A 25,329-nucleotide genomic window follows, 5' to 3' on the forward strand; every position below is an offset into this window, starting at 1 on the left:
AGCAGCTAAGGAACTCATCTGGACTGACCCGTCACAGGTGCCTGGGTTAGGCGGGCTTTTTCAACTGATGTGAGTAATCGCAAAACCCAGCAGGCAGCGGCCTTTTTGCAGATCCATGACTAACAGACTTCCATTTCTCCCAATATCCCGTGCTTGTGATACCCTCGTCTTCTAGCACTAGGGTTTATTTTCCTTGAAATTGTGGTTCTTCAGAGAGAGACGGTTTACCACTTTGTTTTCTGCCATTCAAACTCGTTTAACCACACAGGAAGCATTTGCGCTACTGTTGCATATGATCGTGTATTGTTGCTGTACTCTTACGCCAATTCAGCGTGTATAGTTGCAGCGTTCTTCCGCTTACAACGCAATAAGCGGATTACCGTACGATACTCCGCTTAGCGAAGCTGTTGCGCCATTTTGTTTGTAGTGGCCTACTGTGAAACTGCGTCCCTGGTATTTCAGTGTGTACCATGACTTCAGACATGTACCTACAAAGAAAAAAAATTCGCGATTTGTTTTTTTAGTATTTCAATCACAACTTTATGACGGGGCTTCATATTTTCTAATTCTCTGTGTGAGGAATGTGTACTGACAGATAAGCCATGTCTTCTTATTGCAACAGTGTATTTATTTCAAATTATTTTCTTGCACACAAAATTTCTTAACAAAACGAATGCCATCCGTTTATAGCCATTTCCGCATAGATATATCTAGTACAGTTACTATGTGATGCAAACATCGGTTTGGTCCGCCCCGATAGTTGAGTGGTCAGCGTGACGGATTGCCGTCCTACAGGCTGCCGTCCCAGCTGGGTCGGAGATGTTCTCCGCTCAGAGACTGGGTGTTGTGTTGTCTTTATCATCATTTTATCCCCTTCCGGCGCGCAGGTCGCCCAATGTGGCGTCGAATGTAATAAGACCTGCACCGCAAGGGGCCTCCCGGCCAATGAAGCCAAACGCCCATTTCCATTTTCTTCAATTGTACACTCTGGGACGCAATGAAATAATGAAAGGCAAATGAACTACGCTTTCTTTGCGTCAAACATTAGGAGGCACGACTGACTCCAGAAAGAGACAGCAAATATATAATGTTTTAGCACAGGTAAGCTCACCTGTGAGGATGAAGTTACTGCATGTATTACTGCAAAAATTTAGCACTTGTCACTGGAAAAGTACAGGAATTTGAGTAATTTTTTGGATTTGACTAGCATTGCCCAGGTTTCTGTCATTCCTCTTAGAGCCAGTGTTAAAGAAATAGTGAAAAAAGAATCCTTATACCGCTCAGAACTCATCATATGGTTTCCTCGACGCCAACTGATCCATATACGCTGACTTGTGATTAACCTCCAAAGTGTAATAGACTTCGGATCAACATATCTTTTCCGGAATGATGGCGAGTACCTCAGGCTGCCGGTGCATGTTTTTGTAACTATCTCGGTACTTTTGATAATGATTTACAAAAATGTTTTTACTCGATTGTTCAGTGCACCCCTAATTACAAATTTTTAATGTTTAATATCCGTCAACAGAACAAAATTTAAATATTTCCGTCTTTTTTTTCTTCGGGTTTCCATAGTCCTCGTTGCTGTGTCTCAGACTTCACTAATTGTGTTCCACCTTTTTGTCAGTAGAAATCTGTTCTTGAAGATATTTATCACCACTAGTGCCAATCACTGTATCCGGTACGGCAGACTTATCCACCAGTCCGATATTTTTCCCCAATCTGATACTATTCATCACTTTCGTCTCTCTTCTGTTGCTTAGCTACTCAAATTCTGTACCAACCAGCAACATCATCGTGCCGTTTGGGGTCTTGAGGTAATTTGTGCGGTTTCTTATAGCAGCTGAGTTCATGTTAGATTTATCATTATAAATAAAAAATAAATACGAAGTTAAAACAAATTAGAAATTAGAAAGCGCAGAAGCATTAAATCTTACAAACTAATTTGTTTGAAAACATCATGTTTAATTGGTTCGTTGCTTGATTTGGGGAAGGGGACCAAACTGCGAGGTCATCAGTCCCATCGTATTAGGGATGGGTGGGGAAGGAAGTCGGCCGTGTCCTTTTAAAGGAACCATCCCGGCATTTTCCAGGAGCGATTTAGGGAAATCACGGAAAAGCTAAATCAGGACGGCCGGACGCGGGTTTGAACACTTGTCCTCCCGAATACGTGTACAGTGTGCTAACTACTGAGTCACTTCGCTCAGTCACATTTATTTCTTATTCGGGATGATGATTCTATTTCGATCTTTTTTATTTGCGCCTGGTCATAACCATAAGACATCAAACACCGTTTTCTGAACAGATACCAAACAGCCGGTTTCCGACTTTCTTGTTGAAGCTATTTAGCCAGACAGTGGATATTATAAGTTAAGGTACTCTTACAAACGGAAAGCGTTCAGTCACAAACGTACCAAATGTTGTAGAGATCTCGACAGTGGAGGACAACTTGCGAGGAAATTCAAGGAAGCGGCCTCGTTAGGAGGCGGCGCTAGGAGTGTTGTCCTATGTAAATACCGCGCGGCGGACATAAATTAGTATGCAAAACGAGGCCCTCGCAGTGCTCGCGGCAGTAACAGCGAAAATTAAATAACACCGCGGTGAAAGGCCTAATTTGGTAACTCCACGCCTAATCAGTGTATGTAAGGGTGGAACGTTGCAAACAGGTCAGCTCCCGTGGGAAACAGTTAAGATGCCCTACCGTGGTAACTTGTTAGTAGGTGTGTACGGTACAGTTCAAAAGAAGCATTGAATATGTTATACGATGCTGTTCAGAAGCTAAATTTCTTAGTCTGCACACGTGTAAGGCCAGTACAGCACTGATTTAGATTCTGGGATTTACTCGTTTATTTACAGCAATATTAAATAACTGCAAGTGGCAACGTGCATTAAGAATTTTTTTTTTTCAGGAACGGTGGAATGTTGGAGAAAGAATATGAAGTCTCGGTTGCAAAATAGTTCTTTATTTGCTTAACTTGTGACACTTTTCACTCTCATAGCACCATCATCAGGTGTCTGGAGGAAAAAAAAAAAAAAACAAGTTTCCTCAGCCTAAATTAAAGCCCAGCAATCGGCTACAAAGCTTCCTTCTCAGTTAAATAAAGCAACCAGAAAGCCACAACCTGAATTGTTGAAAGAGCTTAACCAAAGACAAACTCAGCAGATGAAAAGATTAGAGGACCACTGGCAAGTGTACAGAAAGTCTTGCAGTCACCAAAAATGGCACGTCATCCAGTAAAATATACAGGACACATCCCCCTAAGTAAATAAATAAAAACGTGTTTCAAGGCGAAGAGCGATAAGCGGAACAAACGAAAGAAACAACGTAAATAGGGTTGGAGATAGAGGAACATATATTAAGTGCTAAGAGACCTTAGTTCACAGAGTATGCGAGTAACAGAAAGCCGGCCGGAGTGGCTGAGCGGTTAAAGGCGCTACAGTCTGGAACCGCACGACCGCTACGGTAGCAGGTTCGAATCTGGCCTCGGGCATGGATGTGTGTGATGTCCTTAGGTTAGTCAGGTTTAAGTAGTTCTAAGTTCTAGTGGACTTATGACCACAGCAGTTGAGTTCCATAGTGCTCAGAGCCATTTGAACCATTTTTAGTAATAGAAAGAAGAAAATCGTACACACGTTACCTGTGTTTACGCGTATTCGCTCTTAACACTATGCAGGGCATGTTAACAACATAGATCAGGTGTATAAACCGTAAACGTGTGCCATAACGACGCTGTGTTCTGTATATTTTATTGGACGACATGCAATTTTTTGTAATTGCGGGACTTTCTGCACAATTGCTAATGGTCCTCTAGTATTTTTACCCGGTGAGTTTGTCTTTGGTTAAGTTATTTTCACAACTCAGGTCGTGGTTTCCAAGTTGCTTTATTTAACTGGCAATGAAGCTTTATAGCTGAGTCCTGGGTCATTAATTTGTACTGAGGAAACTTGTTTTTCCTCCAGATGTCTGATGATGCTCCTGTCAGAGGGAAACGCGTCACAAATTAAATAAAAAACCATCTTGCAACCGGGACTGCCCGTTGCTCTTTGAACACATCAAGAGGTTGCTGTACCATGAGCAGAAAGATTGAGTGGTGTGATTTTCAGGGGTAGGTTGGATATTTTCTGACACGAAAGCTTTTTTGAAACTATAATATTTCCAGGAGGCTTTATTAAACATTCTTCACCCAAAAGGTGCTATGATACGTTAGTTAATAGAACAATAAAAATCGGTGTCATAGAAATAAACTTTTGTTGATTTCTTGAAATATTTTTTCCACCCTTTACATTTTTATCGCTTAAGCATTCGGAGGATTCTTTCGGACATGAACTTAAAATGTGTAAAAACGTTATTTCTGTCGAAAATAAGTTTAACTTAAATGTAAATGGTAACAACTCCACCTAATTCGTCAAAGAAGATATCAACTTGTTCTTTGCTAAAGCCTACTGGTCACTGCAAACTCGTGGATTCATCTTAAGAATTTCTGTCTTTTCGTAAAAGTGTACTAAAAGTCTTATAGGCTTTTATTTTCATCTTACTGAACTGACAATTTATTTTTAGTTGCTGGATTTAAGAGTTCATCTTTACTCATAGACACAAGCTGGCTGCTTAAATTTTTAACATGATCATACAATAGTTTCCTATTCGTCACAGTTAAAACAGGTTTCATGGCCTCCTCTTGGTCTTCCTGTAAATCTGTAAGTCCACCACCTAAAGTACCAAGATCTCGCTACGATATTTCGGCTGACAACCATTCAGCTATTTTCACTGAAATGTAAAACTGATCTGAAGATGACTGAATAGTTGTCAGCCGAAACATCGTGCAAGAAGTCGACTGCAAACTCGAAACCGCAACGAAAATTTAAGGTACTTCATGAAATTGTATTTTTTTACTCGCGTCTCCGATTGTCATTTCAGAAAGCCTGACTCTTTCTTCGTTCATGCTATTGTCATCCCTGAGCTGGTTTCTTCATCTTTCCCTGTTAAACAAAAATCCGTAAAAATATTAGATTTTGTATCATACGTTTTCTGCGGTATAACATGAATTTGCTTTGTCCGATAAAACCGGAACGTACAGCTGTGATCGCATAAGATTCCCATTGTTATTATTTCCGATAGACATCGCCACAGCCTACAATATCGACAAGAATATCAGTTGTTTCTAGAGCTGCAGTAAAAGATAATATTAGTTCACATAAAGAAAAGACAGCTCTCTAAAGATGCGTGCGCACACCTAAAATCTCACTAGGATCAAATAACTTATTACCACTCTGGAACGCACGATCATTTTGATGCAATATCGCGTGAGTTGCCTCGCTCCTGTACAGTTACAGTTGCTGTCGCTACTGCTAGAGTTTGAAGAGAGCTCTTGTCTGGTGCAATCTGCTGTCCAGCACCAACCGACCTTCCTCTAACCCTTATATAATTCTGATTGGACGTCTGTTGCCTTAAAATACAACGTAGTGTGTAGAAACGACAATGAACTACAACACAAAAGTATGAAACTTGTACAGCCGATAAAATCAAGAGATATGGTCCACTGCAGGAATTTTTCTTCGCAGTGACTTTGGCTGTCATCTAAATCTACACTGACACTCGCACTCCATAAGTCACCGTATTAAACGGGGCTGTGGAGTTCCTGCGTGAAATGCGGGATTCCTCTAATTTCTCCATCGTGTTTAGTATACGAGTTTCAAGTATGTGAAACCAAAACGTTTTGCAGTGTCTTGGAACGGCCTCTCTAGTAATTTTAAAGCTAAGCGTTTTTTTTCGGACATACAGTGCTCTTTCCCGGTAGCATCACCACTACAGATTTTAATAATATTTTTCTGAGCCTCTTGCGCTTTCATGACAAACCAGATCTCTTACATTATCTCTTAGTTTAGCTGCAAGTTTTTTATTTCTCTTCGTTAAGTTTTACTTGACGAGCTTCCGTAACTCAGAAACAGTACTCAAGCCACCAACAACGAACAGTTTTGCATGATACCTCCAGCGTGGATGAATCACAGTTGTTTAGAACGTCAGCCTGGCTCCTGTTTTCATCACGAGTGACTTCTTTGGCTGCTCCATTAAAAACTATTAAAGATTATAACATAGTGTTCTGTCGGTTGTGTCTGATTCACTGAAATCTACTGTCAGAAACTATCGGGAATGAGAAAGCTGCAGTCTTTCTCCATCGAATCATCTTTCAGTTAAAAAGTGAGACTGGCAAATTATTCAGAGACAATTCTTCTGATGCTTGCATTTTATGTCATGCATTTCAGTCAATCTAAAATGCTCTATCACATGTTTCTAGCGCAGGGGCAGGTTTAATAATGAAAACTAAAATACTTAAAGTCTGCTTTTTCCTGTGCCTTTGTCCCGCATCGGCGCAGGGTCGGTATGGTTATTAATGGATTAGGCATGGGTAATTTAAGAAGTGGTCGGATGCCTTTCATGAAGCCATCCCGTTGCACCAAGGGCCGGAATATGTGTACCCCAACTCTGTGAGTGAAGTATTATCCATGTGAAAGTGAATGAAAGTGTTTTAAATGATTGCGAACCGTGTAACTGAGGCGGTCCTAGATATCAACTCGGTATTCACTTAGTGGGACACCTAGTGGGATGTGGGAAACCGCCTAAAGACCACATCTAGGCTGACCGGCACCACAACCCTCGTCCTTCATCTGCCCAGTTGATTTGATCTAGGATCTGCGCATCTCCCCGTGACGGAAGCGATGCTTTGACGCGCACTGCTATACGAGCGGATGGAAAAGAAAATAGGAATGCCGGTAAATTACTGTGAACAGAATAATGGACACATTTTCAAAAAATGTTCAAACGTGTATGAATTCCTAAGGGACCAAATTGCTGAGGACATCGGTCCCTAGACTTACATACTACTTAAACTAACTTATGGTAAGAACAACACACACAACCATGCCCGAGGGAGGACTCGAACCTCCGGCGGGAAGGGCCGCGCAGCCCGTGACATGGCGCCTCGAACCGCGCGGCCACTCCGCGCTGCTATGCACACATTTTCCCATCCGAGATAGACACAAAGCCAAGACACCCCGCTGTAGATCTAACTCCGCAGATGATAGAGAGACTGAGTGAATGTATGATGATACAAAAGAAATTATCAACTACGTTACGGAAGAAGTAAATCTAGCTGTGGTTGGGATTGGAATCCAATGTTCAACCTGGTTCGCGCATTATTTTGGCCAGAAAACCGAAAATTTGTGGTACGTTCCTCTGGGCCCAAACTGCTGAGGTCATCGGTCCCTAGGCTTACACACTACTTAATGTAACTTCAACTTACGCTAAGGACAACACACACATCCATGTTCGATTGGGTTTTGGCCAGAAGTGTGTACGTTACCGATGTGCGTAGAAACAACGAATCCAGTTTCACGAGGACTGTTGCGCACCGATAATGTACCTAAGGAGTGCTGGTATGACATATTTAAGCTCACATCCTCTCAACTTATTTTAGTAATATTGACATCTGCGTGTTTTCAGCGCGATAACCACTTGAAAATGACTTAATAAGGAGAAAATTTGATTGTGAAAATTAAAATAAATAGTGCGAAAATGGTGTCAGTAAAACCCATGGCAAATTTAATGAAAAGAACAGATTTTGAAATATCGTGTTACAGAAGAATTGTGAATGTTTCAGAGGTACAGCAAACAAATAAACATTCTATAGGATAAATGACGCGAACTGTGCAGGATCGCATTATAGAACATCAGCGGCATACTCGCCTTCTCCAACCAAATAAGACCTCTATCGCTGAACATTATATTTCCAATGGTCATTCGATGAAATACAACCAAACCAAAAATATCGCCCACATGTCAAACTTCTGGTCAGTCATCAAAGAACGAGTGCAAACACGACTTTCTAAATCTCTAATCAATCGAGTTGGCGATTTCCAATTCAATCCTGCAAGAGAACCGATTATAGAAAAACTTTGTGTTCTGCGTAAACGGCGTCGTCCTGCGATCTTACCTTGCGATTAAGGCATCTGACATTCCACGATCCGATCCGTAGAACGCCAGTTTTCTTGTTTTCTTTCTCCTGATAGCGACGTCCTCTTGAGTAGTCCCCGCCCGGAGATCCGAATGGGGGACTATTTAACCTCCAGAATATTTTACCCAAGAGGACGACATCATTATTTAGCCATACAGTAAAGCTGCATGCCCTCAGGAAATATTACGGCTGTAGTTTCCCCTTGCTTTCAGCCGTTCGCAGTACCAGCACAGCAAGGCCGTTGTGGTTAGTGCTACAAGGCCAGATCAGTCAATCATCCAGACTGTTGCCCTTGCAACTACTGAAAAGGCTGCTGCCCCTCTTCAGCAACCACACGTTTGTCTGGCCTCTCAACAGATACCCCTCCGTTGTGGTTGCACCTACGGTACGGCCATCTGTATCGCTGAGGCACGCAGCCTCCCCACCAACGGCAAGGTCTATTGTTCATGGTCGAAGTAGAGAGGAGATAAAATGTATACTGGCAATGGCAAGGAAAGCGTTGCTGAAGAAGAGAAATTTGTTAACATCGAGTATAGATTTAAGTGTCAGCAAGTCGTTTCTGAGAGTATTTGTATGGAGTGTAGCCATGTATGGAAGTGAAATAAGGACGTTGAATAGTTCGGACAAGAAGAGAATAGAAGCTTTCGAAATGTGACGCTACAGAAGAGTGCTGAAGATTAGATGAGTAGATCACATAACTAATGAGGAGGTATTGAATAGAATTGGGGAGAAGAGGAGTGTGTGTGCAACTTGACAAAAAGAAGGGACCGATTGGTAGGACATGTTCTGAGGCATCAAGGGATCACCAATTTAGTATTGGAGGGCAGCGTGGAGGGTAAAAATCGTAGAGGGAGGCCAAGAGAAGAATACACTAAGCAGATTCAGAGGGATGTGGGCTGCAGTACGTACTGGAAGATTAAGCAGCTTGCACAGGATAGAGTAGCATGGAGAGCTGCATAAAACCAGGCTCTGGACTGAAGACCACAACAACAGCAACAACCCCTTCTCCACCAGACCTACTCTACTCTGACCAGCACGGAACTACGGACCAGGAACAAGCTCTGCCTTTATTCTGCAACTGTCCTCCCGTCTCTTCTTTACGGCTGCTCGACATGGGACACAGTTTGCCTCCTCCAGACAGTCCGGAACCGGTGCTTTCGAGCCATACTCCGTGTACCTCGTTGGGCTGGGATCCAGGACCTCCACGTCAACTTGACGTGCCGCTCCTCAGGGAACAGATTCGGATGTCCACTATCAAACTCCTCAACAAGGTTGAAGCATTACGTCTGACTCCAGACACCGAGTATGCCGACTCTGTGGTACCTGCACGGTGGCATAGAGTCAAGGTACCGTGAGCCATCGTGGAAGATCTTCCATTATGACGCCAACTTGAAGCTGCGTAAAAAGTTTAAATAAACCAAGAACCATCACCTCAGAAGGGTCTACGGACCCCAAGCCCACGACTCCGCTTAAAATGAACTTGAGTCATTTACCTTCAGCAGCCCCAAAGTCCAGCCAAACGGATGGTAGTACTTTAGAAACAACACACACACACACACACACACACACACACACACACGAAATTGATAGCCAGTATTTACCGGAAGATGGCCTGAAGACTCTGCGCCGAAATATCGAACCTGCAGGTTAGGCGTCTGGCAGTTCTCCCGAAATTCTATAGAACAACTAATGAAGTGCTGAGTTGTATCGGGAGGAGAAGAAGTTTACTTGCATAGCTTGGGATAAAAGAGAGACGAGTTGATAGGACAAATTCAGAGACACAATGACGTCTTGTTTGCTGTTGACAAATTCGCCTATGGATTGCAGTAGTGATGGAGGGATGCAGAAGCTGCACAGGATGGAGTACTGGGGAGAACTGCATGTATCGAGTCAAGACCACAAAAATAAATCGCCCGCCTCTAGAAATTATCTTTCTTTTTACTGCTGATCAATTATACCGTTGTGAGGTAAGCAATTGTCTCTGCTTTGGAGGTCAACTAACGTTATTTTCGTTCGAAACAGAAGAAAATCGTCTTGTTTCCTTGTGCAGTGCTTCATGTACTACAAACCCTATCGCAGCAGGTATCGATGAAGTCGGTAACTCTAAAACCTTCAGTTATTTCACTTTTTAGCAGCATTTAATTAATATTTTCAAATACTTTTCTTGAAAAATTCTCTGTAGTTTGTACATTTGTTCAATTCAAAAGACTAACACGGACTGACGATTGAAGCTTTTGTAAAATTTTATCGGAATTAATTTGACATTTAAACCCTCTTTGCCCGTGGCTCTATCTCCGTCACTGCATCAGAGATATCTTCTCTAAATCCACTCTCGCCCTCGTCCAATCAACTGTGACGCAGCTGGAACGCCATTGTGTTAATTGACTAATATGTAATGAGACTGTATGTCAGTATGCTGATTGACGCGTCACTGTCAAGATATGTTGCGTTATTACTACGGCGTAATAAAGACCACAAGAAGTGAAGATTTTGTTCGACTTCTCATTTAAGAAGCATACAGTGGTATTTATTTTGCAAAAGTTTACTGAAAATCGCTTTCCTGTTTTAACTGATGCCTACTATGGATATCTGATGAGAGTTTGACAATCCTGATTTACAGCACTGACCATTTCAGAGACAGACTTAATCTCTGACATTTTTTGGTGCAGTTAACGTTTTTACGAAGACAACTGAAAGAGCTTTCGGTCAGGATCGGATGTCTCGACCTTCGAATCTCAGAACTGCTTATCACAAAACTTTAAACATTTAGTTGTGGCTTCCAGCCTGGGTAACAGAAACCCGGACACGGTCAACAAAGACCAATTAGTTGAGTGCAGCGCTGATTAACTGGAAGCTGAAGTTCTGCTATACGTGTACATCGGAACCAGAGGCAACGGAGAACTCAAAACAGCCAATTATAAAAGAGGTAAAATGTTTCTCAAACCCAATGCAATGGTACGCATTGCCTCTCTAGTAATCGGAGTCTTCAGGTTTTGTTGAGATAAGGCTTCGTGTATCTTGACTGTGTATTTGTAGAATTTACGCTGTAATAACTGAAGCTACGCGAGAAATCGAGCACTTGTTCCGAAGTTATGATATGTGTTAGACCACTTCCGTATGTTACGGACTATTAGGCGCTACGGACTATAAGACGCTACTTAATTTTTAAAGAATTATAAAAACATTACAATTTTTGTCAGTAGATTGGAGAGCAAGACAAAAAATTATTAGTTTCTAAACCGAACTGACCTTTAAAATCCCTGAAAATCGTCAGCTGAACTTTATTCTTCTTCTCCTCCTTCCTCTTCGTGGTTGTCGTTGTCCTCTTTATATATAAGTTGGTCTTCACTGCCATCGAGAGCGTTATTTATGGCGTACTTTAAAGATTTTACAATCCTGCCTTCTTTCATTTTAGACCACGACTGTTTTATCCATTGATAGACATGTCATTTACGCGAACACCTGCCGGCATTTCAGAAGATTTTGACATTGTTTTGCTCTTGAAAATGATCATTGTATTAATTTTAGTCTGCACAACATGAAAGGACAACAGGGTAGTGCACTTTTTCATGTCCACTGGTTTTTATAGTTACAGCTTTAGCACCTTTCATGGAAACAGTTGTGTTGGTTTTCTTTCAGTGTTGAATAATAAAGTGATGGAAAGATCATCTCTTCATACCCTACTGGCGTTTTCTGAGATATTTTGGTTTTGGTTCTCATGCTAAGTCCATGACGCCTCATAAACCTGTAGCACCAGCCATCTCCACCTGAAAGTCTGTATGTTCCACTGTTGCCCTAGCTTACGAGCGTTTATTTGAAACATTTTTTATTAATTCCAGTTCCATTTTCACAGTGTTCTTGAATCCATTTCAATACGTCATCTTCTAGTTTTGGTCAATTTGCATTCACTCCTCCATTTGCGCATTTAGTCTTCCTCATATTTTTCAGCTCTTCTTTACCAGCCCGCCAATAGCGAGTGTTTTTTTTTCAGTTAGTCGAAGGCCGAAACGTAGCTCAGCTGCTCAGTTTCCACGCACTTCTGCATACGTTATTACATTAGATTTATAGACCGCATTTTTTTCCATTACGAAACTACACTACTGGCCATTAAAGTTGCTACAGGACGAAATTTAACCGACAGGAAGAAAATGCTGTGATATGCAAATGATCAGCTTTTCAGAGTTCACACAAGGTTGGCGCCGATGGCGACACCTACAACGTGCTGACATGAGGAAAGTTTCCAACCGATTTCTCATACACAAACAGCAGTTGCCCGGCGTTGCCTGGTGAAACGATGTTGTGATGCTTCGTGTAAGAAGGAGAAATGCGTACCATCATGTCTCCGACTTTGAAAAAGATCGGATTGTACCCTATCGCGATTGCGGTTATCGTGTCGCGACATTGCTGCTCGCGTTGGTCGAGATCCAATGACTGTTAGCAGAATATGGAATCGGTGAGTTCAGGAGGGTAATACGGAATGCCGTGCTGGATCCCAACGGCCTCGTATCACTAGCAGTCGAGATGACAGGCATGTTATCCGCATGGCTGTAACGGATCGTGCAGCCACGTCTCGATCCCTGAGTCAACAGATGGGGACGTTTGCAAGACAACAACCATCTGCACCAACAGTTCGACGACGTTTGCAGCAGCATGGAGTATCAGCTCGGAGACCATGGCTGCGGTTACCATTGACGCTACATCACAGACAGGAGCGCCTGAGATGGGGCACTCAACAACGAACCTGGGTGCACGAATGGCAAAACGTCATTTTTTCGGATGAATCGAGGTTCTGTTTACAGCATCACGATGGTCGCATCCGTGTTTGGCGACATCGCGGTGAACGCACATTGGAATCGTGTATTCATCATCGCCATACTGGCGTATCACCCGGCGTGATGCTATAGGGTGCCATTGGTTACACGTCTCGGTCACCTTTTGTTCGCATTGACGGTACTTTGAACAGTGGACGTTACATTTCAGATGTGTTACGACCCGTGGCTCTACACTTCATTCGATCCCTGCGAAACCCCACATTTCAGCATGATAATGCACGACCGCATGTTGCAGGTCCTGTACCGGCCTTTCTGGATACAGAAAATGTTCGACTGCTGCCCTGGCCAGCACATTCTCCAGATCTCTCAGCACTTGAAAACGTCTGGTCACTGGTGGCCGAGCAACTGGCTCGTCACAATACGCCAGTCACTACTCTTGATGAAGTGTGATATCGTGTTGAAGCTGCATGGGCAGCTGTACCTGTACACGCCATCCAGAGCTCTGTTTGACTCAATGCCCAGGCGTATCAAGGCCGTCATTATGGCCAGAAGTGGTTGTTCTGGGTACTGATTTCTCAGGGTCTATGCACCCAAATTGCGTGAAAATGTAATCACATGTCAGCTCTAGTATAATATATTTGTCCAATGAATACCCGTTTATCATCTGCATTTCTTCTTGATGTAGCAATTTTAATGGCCATTCGTGTAGTTATTAATAACAATATTGTACTCTTACCTATAACAAAAATTACTTTCTATTCAAGTGGCACCGTAGACTGCAATGACGCACTGTAGGCTAGGCGGTGTTCTGGGCTTGTGATAGTGGGGCGGAAGGGAGACAGTGTTAGCAGGCGTGTGAATCCCCGCAACTCATGTCCGTTGCATCGGCGCATTGCTGCTGCTAGTTGAATTCATTGTTGTGGGATAGAGGTAGGTGTCCTGCGGCATCGAATATAGGGCCATTTTTAAGACTGTCTAGAATTTTAAATCAAGCACTGGACATTTTATGTTAGTTTCGAGTACAAGACGCGCCTGAATTTTTGAGGCAATTTTTGAAGAATAAAGTTCGTCTTATAGTCAGTAAAATGAGGAAATGTATCGTTGGTTTTCTGCTGCGCTACTAAAGCATCACAAAATTTCGTAAGTATTTGAGCGCGAGAGCAAGTAATTATAGTAGCAAATTTAAAGACCTGCGTGCCAAGCGGAAGACAGAGTCTAGTGTCAGGCGCTCCTTTCAGGTACTGCTATCCCACGTTAACTGCGGAGTGGTGTGGCGTATGGAAGAATTCGGCTGCTCATTCCGCGCAGTCGGTCCAGTGACTGTTCGCCCACGAGAGTGCCTAACCATGAAACACGTTCTGGTTACGGTCATGAAGAATTTAGCGGGAAACTGTGACGTCCTACAGAATTCATCGATGTGTTCTTCGTCTGCATTGAGAGGAGAATGCTGCAAAAGGATAGCGGAGTAGGAAAATCGATGGAGCCTCGAGTAAAGCTTACCTATGAACAGCAACTGCTCCTCCCTTTTCGTAGCAGCAAAGATTAGTCGTTATTGTTTCTAGTAGAAAAATGTGTCAAAACAGGACAGATGTGTGTCGTATTGAATTTTCTGCTTCCTCGTGCAAGAGTAGCAGTTGGTTGGTTGGTTGATTCTGGGGAGGGGACCAAATTGCAAGGTCATCATTCCCATCGGATTAGGAAGGATGGGGAAGGAAGTCGGCAGTGCCATTTCAAAGGAACCATGGCAGAATTTGCCTGGGGTGGTTTATGGAAATCTCGAAAATCCTAAATCAGGATGGCTGGAAGCAGGTTTGAACCGTCGTCCTCCCGAATGCGAGTCCCGTGTGCTAAACACTGCGCCACCTCACTCGGTCGAGCGTACCACCAGTCCTGGAATCTCTGCAGGAGAACTTCTGTAGAATTCAAAGAGGGGGGTGGGAGAGGGGTGTTGACTGAGCTAAAGCCATAAGGCAGAAGTGAATCTAGCCTACATAAAGCTCAGTCGGTAAGGACACAACCCACAGAAGGTAAGGGTCGGGGTTTGAATATTAGTCCGACACACAGCTTTAATTTAACACGAAGTATTGAAAATTGCAAAAATGCAAACAATCTGCGTTATACTTTTAACTGACAAGGCGGCTCGTGGTCTAGTGGTTAGTCTTCGCTGCCTCTAGTTCTCAGGGTTCCCACTTCCGATACCGGGCCGCGTCAGAGATTTTCTTCACTTTGGGACTGGGTGTTTGTGTTTTCCTAAGCACTTCATCTCATCTTCGTCACAAAGTTGACCAACTTTTTGATTTGGTGTCATATAGAAAGACTTGAATGAGCCGGCAAACAGCCTCATAGTGGTAATTGCAGACTGATGTTGGTAACATTGGTAGTATGGTGTCTCACTCAACAGATACTGCCACTCTATGAGGAAGGCCTGGGATCAGGGGAATTCCTGTGTACCCATCGGTATAGTAGTTGGTTATTTTGACTGAAGACTTTGTTGAACGAGTTTGATTTCAAACGAAAAGAAAAAAAAATAGCTACATCAAAGACGTAACGTTTTAATCTGGAAATGCGGAACAATGCCACCAAGGAAGACAAAAAAGGATTGCGACTACTTGAACCAAAGCACTACAAAACACTATTGTTTAGCGAGATATTGAATTATACACATAATTTCGCTCGTTTACCTCAGTCGTAATACATCAAGTGGATATCGTCGTCGCCTGGGCGCCTGTGAAAACTTTTTGTGTGCTGTACAGTCCTGATTGTGTGAATCATTGAGTGAATGAAATGAAGGGAGAAAGTAGGAATAGGTAAAATGTATCCTAGCGTTACTGAATTACACAAAAGCATCCACAGTATCAGACATTTTCATCAGACGAACGTGGCATTATCAACAGCGTCATACGCCGTCAGAGAATTCTGCGGCGAGTTTTTCGGAATCAGTCGAGCACAGTGTTGTATTTACGGAATGGCGATCAGGGTCCGTATGTCACAACTTTTTCTTCTTTTTATGGTCAAGTACTGATGATGAAAACTATTTTCAATTTTAGTTCTCATGCTGTCTACCTGCGGCTTCAGCTCTACCAAACTAGTGAATGTGAATATAGGCTATGTCCGATAAGGGAAGTCCGGGGAAAAATAGGGTACAAAAGCAGTTAGTCGCCGATTCGTGTTAATATGCTTCGAAAAATGTGACGAAAAGCCTGCTTCAATAGCTACAGGCTGATTACGAGGGTTGGAACTTAAGTAGTGGCAACTATTTATTCACAACCGATACAAAAGAGTTACATTTTTTCACCCGTTACTGTCCTTCCATGTAGTCACCAGCGTTGTGTAGAACCCGTTGTCAGCGATGTGGAAGGCGTAGCATACCGTTAGCGGGATCTGTTCTGTTGAAGGTGAGAATGGAGTGGTCTAAAGTTATAGTGATTCTCATGTACGACTGTGATGGTGTTACCATAACGCTCTACGTTCCTCCACGGTAGATCGTCAACGCACAGCATTACTGTTCGTTTTTGGAGCATCACCTGCGACCAGCTTTGCAAAAGAAGCGGCGACACTTTCTGCGCAACTCACCCATAATTTTGCACGACAATGCGCGGGCTCATACAGCGCAAGCTGTGGCTGCTCTGTTCGGTCGATGGGACTGGGAAGTACTCTACCATCCACCATACTCCCCGGAGTTAAGTAATTGTGACTTTGATTTGATTCCGAAGATGAAGGAACCACTTCTGTTCCAGAGATTCGGCAAGCAGTAGACCGCTCCATTCGCACCATCAACAGAACAGGCTCTGCTAACGGTACACTACGCCTTCCACATCACTGGCAACGGCTTCTGCAAAAAGTTGGTGATTACTTTGAAGGACATTAACAGGTGCAAACATGTAACTCTTTTGTATCGGCTGTGAATAAATAGTTGCCACTATTTAAGTTCCAACACTCGTATAATTAAAGTTGTAGTTTCGAAATGCTGTAAAAAATGGACCGCTGCTCAGGAAGATGACAAATCTGACAGAAATATTATCGGAGAAGTGGGGAAAAATTTAACGTAGTAAAGACAGCGGCTCTAAACATTACAGTACTTACTCACTTTTTATTGCCTGTACACCTATAATTTGAAGAACAGACGTGCAAGTGGACCATGAATATTATAAACACATAAGAAAAAACTGAAATGATCCTCATTTATGGAGAATGTAGGAGAAATGTGGAGGCTACTTTTGCCTTGTACACCGAGCGGTTTCTGCAGAAAGTTCGCTCTCGTTCGTTCTTTTACAAGGTTGTGAACACCTCAGCGTCTAGCGGCAGCGTATAGACCGGCGATAATAAACGAAGCAAACGTGTTACAGAAGATGCCAATGAATTAGCTGTACTAGCGGCAGTGCACCACACCACACGGACAAGCGCCCGGCAGTACACCGCGATTCCGGTTTGCCCGTAGGCAGTATTGTCACAATATTGCATCGTCGTAAATATCATCCATATCATGTGTCATCAAGAGCTTCGCGGCACCGATTTCCATCACGGGGTAGTGTTTTATGAATGGGCAAGGCAACAAATGCAAACGACCCCTACGTTCTTTGCCGAGGTAATATTTTCCGATGAGTCTACATTCAGAACGTCCTTGGTCAATTAACGTACGGTGTGGCGTCATGGGGAATAAACTCATTGGTCCGTATTTTACCGTTGACACACTTAATGGACGCAAATATCGAACATTTTTAACGCTTCGGGAACAGGAACAACTGGTACTAATGCAGGATGTTGCCCTGAACGTTCGACAACGTATATGGTTTCAGCATGACGGTTGCCCAGCGCGTTACGCAATTGAAGCACACTGGTTAGTGGATCGGTAAAGGTGGCCCTATTAATTGGGTCGCTGGGTCGCCAGATTTCACGTAGCCAGATGTCTGTCTACGGGGGTGTTTAAAAGAGAAGATGTACTAGAAACTGAAGATATGGTCGACCGCATCAGAAACGCCTGTTCTGACCAAAAAAAAAAAAAAAAAAATGGTTCAAATGGCTCTGAGCACTATGGGACTTAACATCGATGGTCATCAGTCCCCTAGAACTTAGAACTACTTAAACCTAACTAACCTAAGGACATCACACACGTCCATGCCCGAGGCAGGATTCGAACCTGCGACCGTAGCAGTCGCGCGGCTCCGGACTGAGCGCCTAGAACCGCTAGACCACCGCGGCCGGCCCTGTTCTGACAATCCCGCAGTTATGCTTCTGTCTTGTGTACTGTCATTTGAAAAGCAGATCGCAAAGGGTACTACGTTTGGACACTTACTCTAATTGGAAAAGTAGAACAGTGGTCGCCTCGAGCCACGGTCGTAGTGCCGCATCGACTGGTCCCCTAATCGATATGTCGGAGGGATACAATATTACATGGAGATGGGCTCCCAGGTGGCACTGGGTATTCAAAGGGCCATTGAGTAGCATGTCGTAAATTACGACTGTGCATCCATTTCTACTCCTCATGTGCCAGCGCCATCTGCGGCGAAACGAAGGAAATGCTTCGCATGAAACTTTGCTGTAGAATCTTAATCTGCAAAAAAACAGAGGGTTCTCATTGAAAGTTTCAACGTTGCCCTCCGCCACCCAAGCACGGCCTGGAGTAAGGGGTCGAGTGTACTGTCATTGGATGTTCCCCTCCGAGATAAAAAAATTAGAATTATAACTTATAGGTGCAGGTGCTGACAGATGTGAAAATTACCGAACTATCAGCTTAATAAGTCACAGCTTCAAAATACTAACACGAATTCCTTACAGACGAATGGAAAAACTGGTAGAAGCCGACATCGGGGTAGATCAGTTTGGATTCCGTAGAAATATTGGAACACATGAGGCACTACTGACCTTACGACTTACCTTAGAAGAAAAACTAAGGAAAGGCAAACCTACGTTTCTAGCATTTGTAGACTTAGAGAAAGTTTTTGACATTGTTGACTGGAATACTCTCTATCAAATTCTAAAGGTGGCGGGGGTAAAATACAGGGAGCGAAAGACTATTTACAATATGTACAGAAACCAGATGGCAATTATAAGAGTCGATGGACATGAAAGGGAAGCAGTGGTTGGGAAGGGAGTAAGACAGGGTTGTGGCCTCTCCCCGATGTTACTCAATCTGCATATTGAGCAAGCAGTGAAGGAAACAAAAGAAAAATTCGGAGTAGGTATTAAAATCCATGGAGAAGAAATAAAAACTTTGAGGTTCGCTGATGACACTGTAATTCTGTCAGACACAGCAAAGCACTTGCAAGAGCAGTTGAACGGAATGGACATTGTCTTGAAAGGAGGATATAAGATGAACATCAACAAAAGCAAAACGAGGATAATGAAATGTAGTCGAATTAAGTCGGGTGATGCTGAGGGAATTAGATTAAGGAAATGAGACACTTAAAGTAGTAAAGGTGTTTTGCTATTTGGGGAGCAAAATAACTGATGATGGTCGAAGTAGAGAGGATATAAAATGTAGACTGGCAATGGCAAGGAAAGCGTTTCTGAAGAAGAGAAATTTGTTAACATCGAGTATAGATTTAAGTGTCAGGAAGTCGTTTCTGAAAGTATTTGTATGGAGTTTAGCCATGTATGGAAGTGAAACATGGACGATAAATAGTTTGGACTGGAAGAGAATAGAAGCTTTCGAAATGTGGTGCTACAGAAGAATGCTGAAGATTAGATGGGTAGATCACATAACTAATGAGGAGGTATTGAACAGAATTGGGGAGAAGAGGAGTTTGTGGCACAACTTGACGAGGAGAAGGGACCGGTTGGTAGGACATGTTCTGAGGCATCAAGGGATCACAAATTTAGCATTGGAGGGCAGCGTGGAGGATAAAAATCGTAGAGGGAGACCAAGAGATGAATACACTAAGCAGATTCAGATTCAGATTCAGAATATTCCAGTAGGTACTGGGAGATGAAGAAACTTGCATAGGATAGGGTAGCATGGAGAGCTGCATGAAAACAATCTCAGGACTGAAGACCACAACAACAACAACAACTTATTTTAATTCGGTGTGTACTTTACGAGATATTTGTGTCCTCAGTTAAAGTGAATATCCCTGTACATGTAATTTTCACATAAAAAGAAAACGTGTGTTTATTGTTAAAAAAAATTCAAATATGTGTGAAATCTTATGTGGCTTAACTGCTAAGGTCATCAGTCCCTAAGCTTATACAGTACTTAACCTAAATTATCCTAAAGACAAACACACACACCCTTGCCCGAGGGAGGATTCGGACCTCCGCCGGGACCAGCCACACAGTCCATGACTGCAGCGCCTGAGGCCGCTCAGCTAATCCCGCGCGGCTGCGTTTATTGTATTTACGTTCAAAGTAATGTAATGGAACATTACATTTCTATCACATGAGAAATCTCGCTAGCGATGATTGCACCACCAAATGTTCCGGCAATTTCAGTTTAGTTCAGCAGTCACCAGTTCATATGCGCCAAAAAAAGTTTTCAGTTTGAGTGCAGCCAATGAGGGACACCCCTCGTCCTGAATATTGTAGAAATCATATTCCGGTAACAAGACCATAACCGACTTTACCGTCTAAAGGCCCTTCACAAGAACTTGCGAGTGCAGTGAAATTACTGAGCGTGTCCATTTCAACATCGTCTGCAGTGGCGTACCAGCTGCGTCCATGCTGTGCTACTTGGGACTCATCATTAAACATTTTGCAGAACTTACAGCCGACTCATAGAAGGGCGTTATCAAGTTCAGAATAACATCACGAGTCACAATCACGCTACTTTGAACATCATCCGGCATCTCAAACGCTAACTCCTTTGCGATAAATCGCTTGTCTATGAAGCAAAATCCTTTACAATCAAAGAACATGTTGTTCATGACTCTGCTTGCAAATTCACCTTTCAGAATAACACTGATGCTGCTGCTGAAAGCTGATGTGATTTGTACCTGGAAAACTGGATACACCTAGATTTTATGCAGGAAAACTAATAGCAGTCACAGCTAGGTAAATGGCTCTTACTCCCTATCGGATTATATTACCAGATAGCTGCTTTTCCTCAACCATCGCCCATGAAATGCTAAACATTGAAAATAAAAGAACACCATTCTAGGAAATACATTAATTTACATTCCATCCTGCAGTTACCACCCTCTATATCACAAATTCAGCTCGCATGCATTTAATGCTTATGTAGTGATAGAAGCAGTTAATGCAGTCTAACTATGTGAGACGACCTGATAAACCCGCAGGACAGGACAGGTAGTTTAAATTTTGGAGAGGGGCTAAAATAAGCGGTTGTCAGTTACACTAGAACATACAACTTTATTTATTTGACCAAACATTACAAGAGTCAAGAAAATTTAAAAAAACCACAGCATTAATTTTTGGAACTTAATTACCGGCTGAATGCGTCATACAATCTCATGCCTTAAGGGCAAGACACCTTTAATTTAAAATCGGCTGAAAGCCAATAACTTAAGAAAATGGTTCAAATGGCTCTGAGCACTATGGGACTTAACATCTATGGTCATCAGTCCCCTATAACTTAGAACTACTTAAACCTAACTAACCTAAGGACAGCACACAACACCCAGCCATCACGAGGCAAAGAAAATCCCTGACCCCGCCGGGAATCGAACCCGGGAACCCGGGCGTGGGAAGCGAGAACGCTACCGCACGACCACGAGATGCGGGCCAATAACTTAAGACTCAAACCAAAATCAGAAATTTAAAAGGCAGAAGCCCTTAACTTAAACCAGTTCTTTCAATTGGGCTGAAGGCCCAAACAGTGTCACACCTTAAGGGCAAAACAACTTTCATATTTACAAAAAATCGACTGAAGGCCCATCTCTTAAGACTCAAGCCAAAATTAAATTTTTAAAAGGCAAAAGGCCTTATCTTAAAACAGTTATTTAATTCGGCTGAAGGCCCAAACAATCTGATACCTTAAGAGCAAACAACTTTAATTTAAAAATCGGCTGAAGGCCAATCACTTAAGACTCAAACTAAAATAAATTTTTAAAAGGCCAAAAGGCCTTATCTTAAAAGAGTTCTTTAATTAGGTTGAAGGCCCAAACAATCTTAGACCTTAAGAACAAAACAGTTTTAATTTAAAAATCGGCTGAAGCCATACAAATACAAACAACAACAACAAATAAAAAGAGGCAGTACACCCAACGGCGCTCAGAAGCTTCCGAGGGTCGGCCCGGAATTCAAACACTATCGCTCGCTTAGGTGAGGCAGGCAGTCGGCCCAACCATTCTCGACCCGACGACAACCCAACCGACAGACAGTCAACGGACCCACCGACCAGATAACTTCCACTCCATGTGACCAGCATACAACAAGGAGTTCCATGGAACAACGTTGAAGGTATTGGCGCCCACGACCAATTATACATTGACCAGTCAAACTACAAACCGTGCTGTACAGGGACAACACGATGAGGAAAATACAATGCCTGAATTTACGTCAATGGCCAGGGCAGGTAACCGAAACGCTAACGGCAACAAGGCAGAAGATTCCGCTGGTGCACTTCCATTCAAAATATCCAAATACAGTTAAACTCCAGCGGAGGGTGGCTAAAATTTACCAACTTGGAATCACACGTTGTTGCTCGCGTTAATGTCCGACAACGAAATCCAGACGACACAATGTGAACAGTCGTGACTTGGTGGTAGAGTAAGACAAAACTCAACTTTCGTGTCCAGGATCGGTGAGCCACGGACCTCGTAGCAATGGGAACAGCACCACACACTCCGACCGGGCGTGGACGCCGCAAGCGGCCTCGGCCAAACTACGCGCCGCGGAAATTTCCTCGCTGCTCCACACCAACTGATCAACTGATCGCACACCGCACAGCTGGAACTATAAGCGCCAGGCCAAATACAGTACAAGATGCGAATATCGACACACACCGCTGCTGCCACTCGCGGAGAGAGAGGATAATAGCATAATTGCGATAACCGCGGGAGACTAAACACAGAATAGCAACCGAGGTTTAATCCAACGCATAACATGAGCCACCCACGGCTCACCATGCATTTGTAAATGCCAACAATAACACTATTTACAATATGTTCACTGTGCTCTGCACCAATTACCTGCATGTGGTGATGTAAATTATAATGCAGACTCCAACAGAGGCGAATAGGAATACAGGTTGCAGCCGTGTCAGCACTTCAATAGCAGCAGTATTGGAACTACACAAAGTGTGTGTAAACTGCAACAGCGTCTTACCACTAACAACACAGAAGTTAATTAATTAACTGCTGGCACAAACGTTCGTTGGTAATCAGCAGAGGTGATTGTAAGGAAATAGCAATGATATTTTATTTACAATCATTACATTATAGCACAGTATTTCACAAACAGATGTCTTATGTAAGCCTTAAATTCAGCAAGTACTCCACAGAGCACAGCAGGTGCTAACTTACACACTGCACTACCTTTTGTAAACTCACTCTGCTGGCTCGACACTTATACAGTTTCTTACAGGGCGAATACAGACATTGATACATTGTTCCACTTGCTCTGTATTCAAAATTGTGTTGCGCAAATGCTCAATCTATCTGTAGCAGTTGCCGACACACAGTGTAGAACATATAATTTTACAACACTTGAATGTTTTAGGTGGTATATACACTCCTGGAAATGGAAAAAAGAACACATTGACACCGGTGTGTCAGACCCACCATACGAGAGGGCTGTACGAGCAATGATCACACGCACGGCACAGCGGACACACCAGGAACCGCGGTGTTGGCCGTCGAATGGCGCTAGCTGCGCAGCATTTGTGCACCGCCGTCGTCAGTGTCAGCCAGTTTGCCGTGGCATACGGAGCTCCATCGCAGTCTTTAACACTGGTAGCAGGCCGCGACAGCGTGGATGTGAACCGTATGTGCAGTTGACGGACTTTGAGCGAGGGCGTATAGTGGGCATGCGGGAGGCCGGGTGGACGTACCGCCGAATTGCTCAACACGTGGGGCGTGAGGTCTCCACAGTACATCGATGTTGTCGCCAGTGGTCGGCGGAAGGTGCACGTGCCCGTCGACCTGGGACCGGACCGCAGCGACGCACGGATGCACGCCAAGACCGTAGGATCCTACGCAGTGCCGTAGGGGACCGCACCGCCACTTCCCAGCAAATTAGGGACACTGTTGCTCCTGGGGTATCGGCGAGGACCATTCGCAACCGTCTCCATGAAGCTGGGCTACGGTCCCGCACACCGTTAGGCCGTCTTCCGCTCACGCCCCAAACATCGTGCAGCCCGCCTCCAGTGGTGTCGCGACAGGCGTGAATGGAGGGACGAATGGAGACGTGTCATCTTCAGCGATGAGAGTCGCTTCTGCCTTGGTGCCAATGATGGTCGTATGCGTGTTTGGCGCCGTGCAGGTGAGCGCCACAATCAGGACTGCATACGACCGAGGCACACAGGGCCAACACCCGGCATCATGGTGTGGGGAGCGATCTCCTACACTGGCCGTACACCACTGGTGATCGTCGAGGGGACACTGAAGAGTGCACGGTACATCCAAACCGTCATCGAACCCATCGTTCTACCATTCCTAGACCGGCAAGGGAACTTGCTGTTCCAACAGGACCATGCACGTCCGCATGTATCCCGTGCCACCCAACGTGCTCTAGAAGGTGTAAGTCAACTACCCTGGCCAGCAAGCTCTCCGGATCTGTCCCCCATTGAGCATGTTTGGGACTGGATGAAGCGTCATCTCACGCGGTCTGCACGTCCAGCACGAACGCTGAGGCGCCAGGTGGAAATGGCATGGCAAGCCGTTCCACAGGACTACATCCAGCATCTCTACGATCGTCTCCATGGGAGAATAGCAGCCTGCATTGCTGCGAAAGGTGGATATACACTGTACTAGTGCCGACATTGTGCATGCTCTGTTGCCTGTGTCTATGTGCCTGTGGTTCTGTCAGTGTGATCATGTGATGTATCTGACCCCAGGAATGTGTCAATAAAGTTTCCCCTTCCTGGGACAATGAATTCACGGTGTTCTTATTTCAATTTCCAGGAGTGTATTTGGGTTGCATGAAGTTAATTCAAGCATTACCTCTGTGTACATATCAACTATGCACACCTTACATACTAACCTTTCAATGTCAATAAGAATTATGAGATGCATTGTACTCATCTGTTATCTTCTGCTTTATATATCCTATTATGCACACAGGTAGTCTCACTCATACAATGAATACTGGACCTCAGCCCTGACACATTGTGCATTTTCTGTGTGCTACTTCAAAGTAATTGGCAGTTGGCAGGCTTACATCCACAAATTTAGAGCATCTGGCAGTCACATTTTATCTCTTAGTGAATCATATACCCTGTGAGTGTGCTATGATATAGTTGGGCCACACTGGATCAGGAAGACATCCTGTGGAGAGTGACTGCTGCTCAGGTTCAGATGAAAACATCTGACTGTCCTGGTCAATGTTGTATCGGTCGCTTATTTCTGCTCCTGCAATAGCAGTGTAACTGCGTTGTTGAACGACATTAGGTCAGCAAGACGTCATGTGGACAACGTGCAAAATCTGTGTGCCCT

Source organism: Schistocerca piceifrons, chromosome 5 (assembly GCF_021461385.2).
Source record: "Schistocerca piceifrons isolate TAMUIC-IGC-003096 chromosome 5, iqSchPice1.1, whole genome shotgun sequence".
Classification (NCBI taxonomy): Eukaryota; Metazoa; Arthropoda; class Insecta; order Orthoptera; family Acrididae; genus Schistocerca; species Schistocerca piceifrons.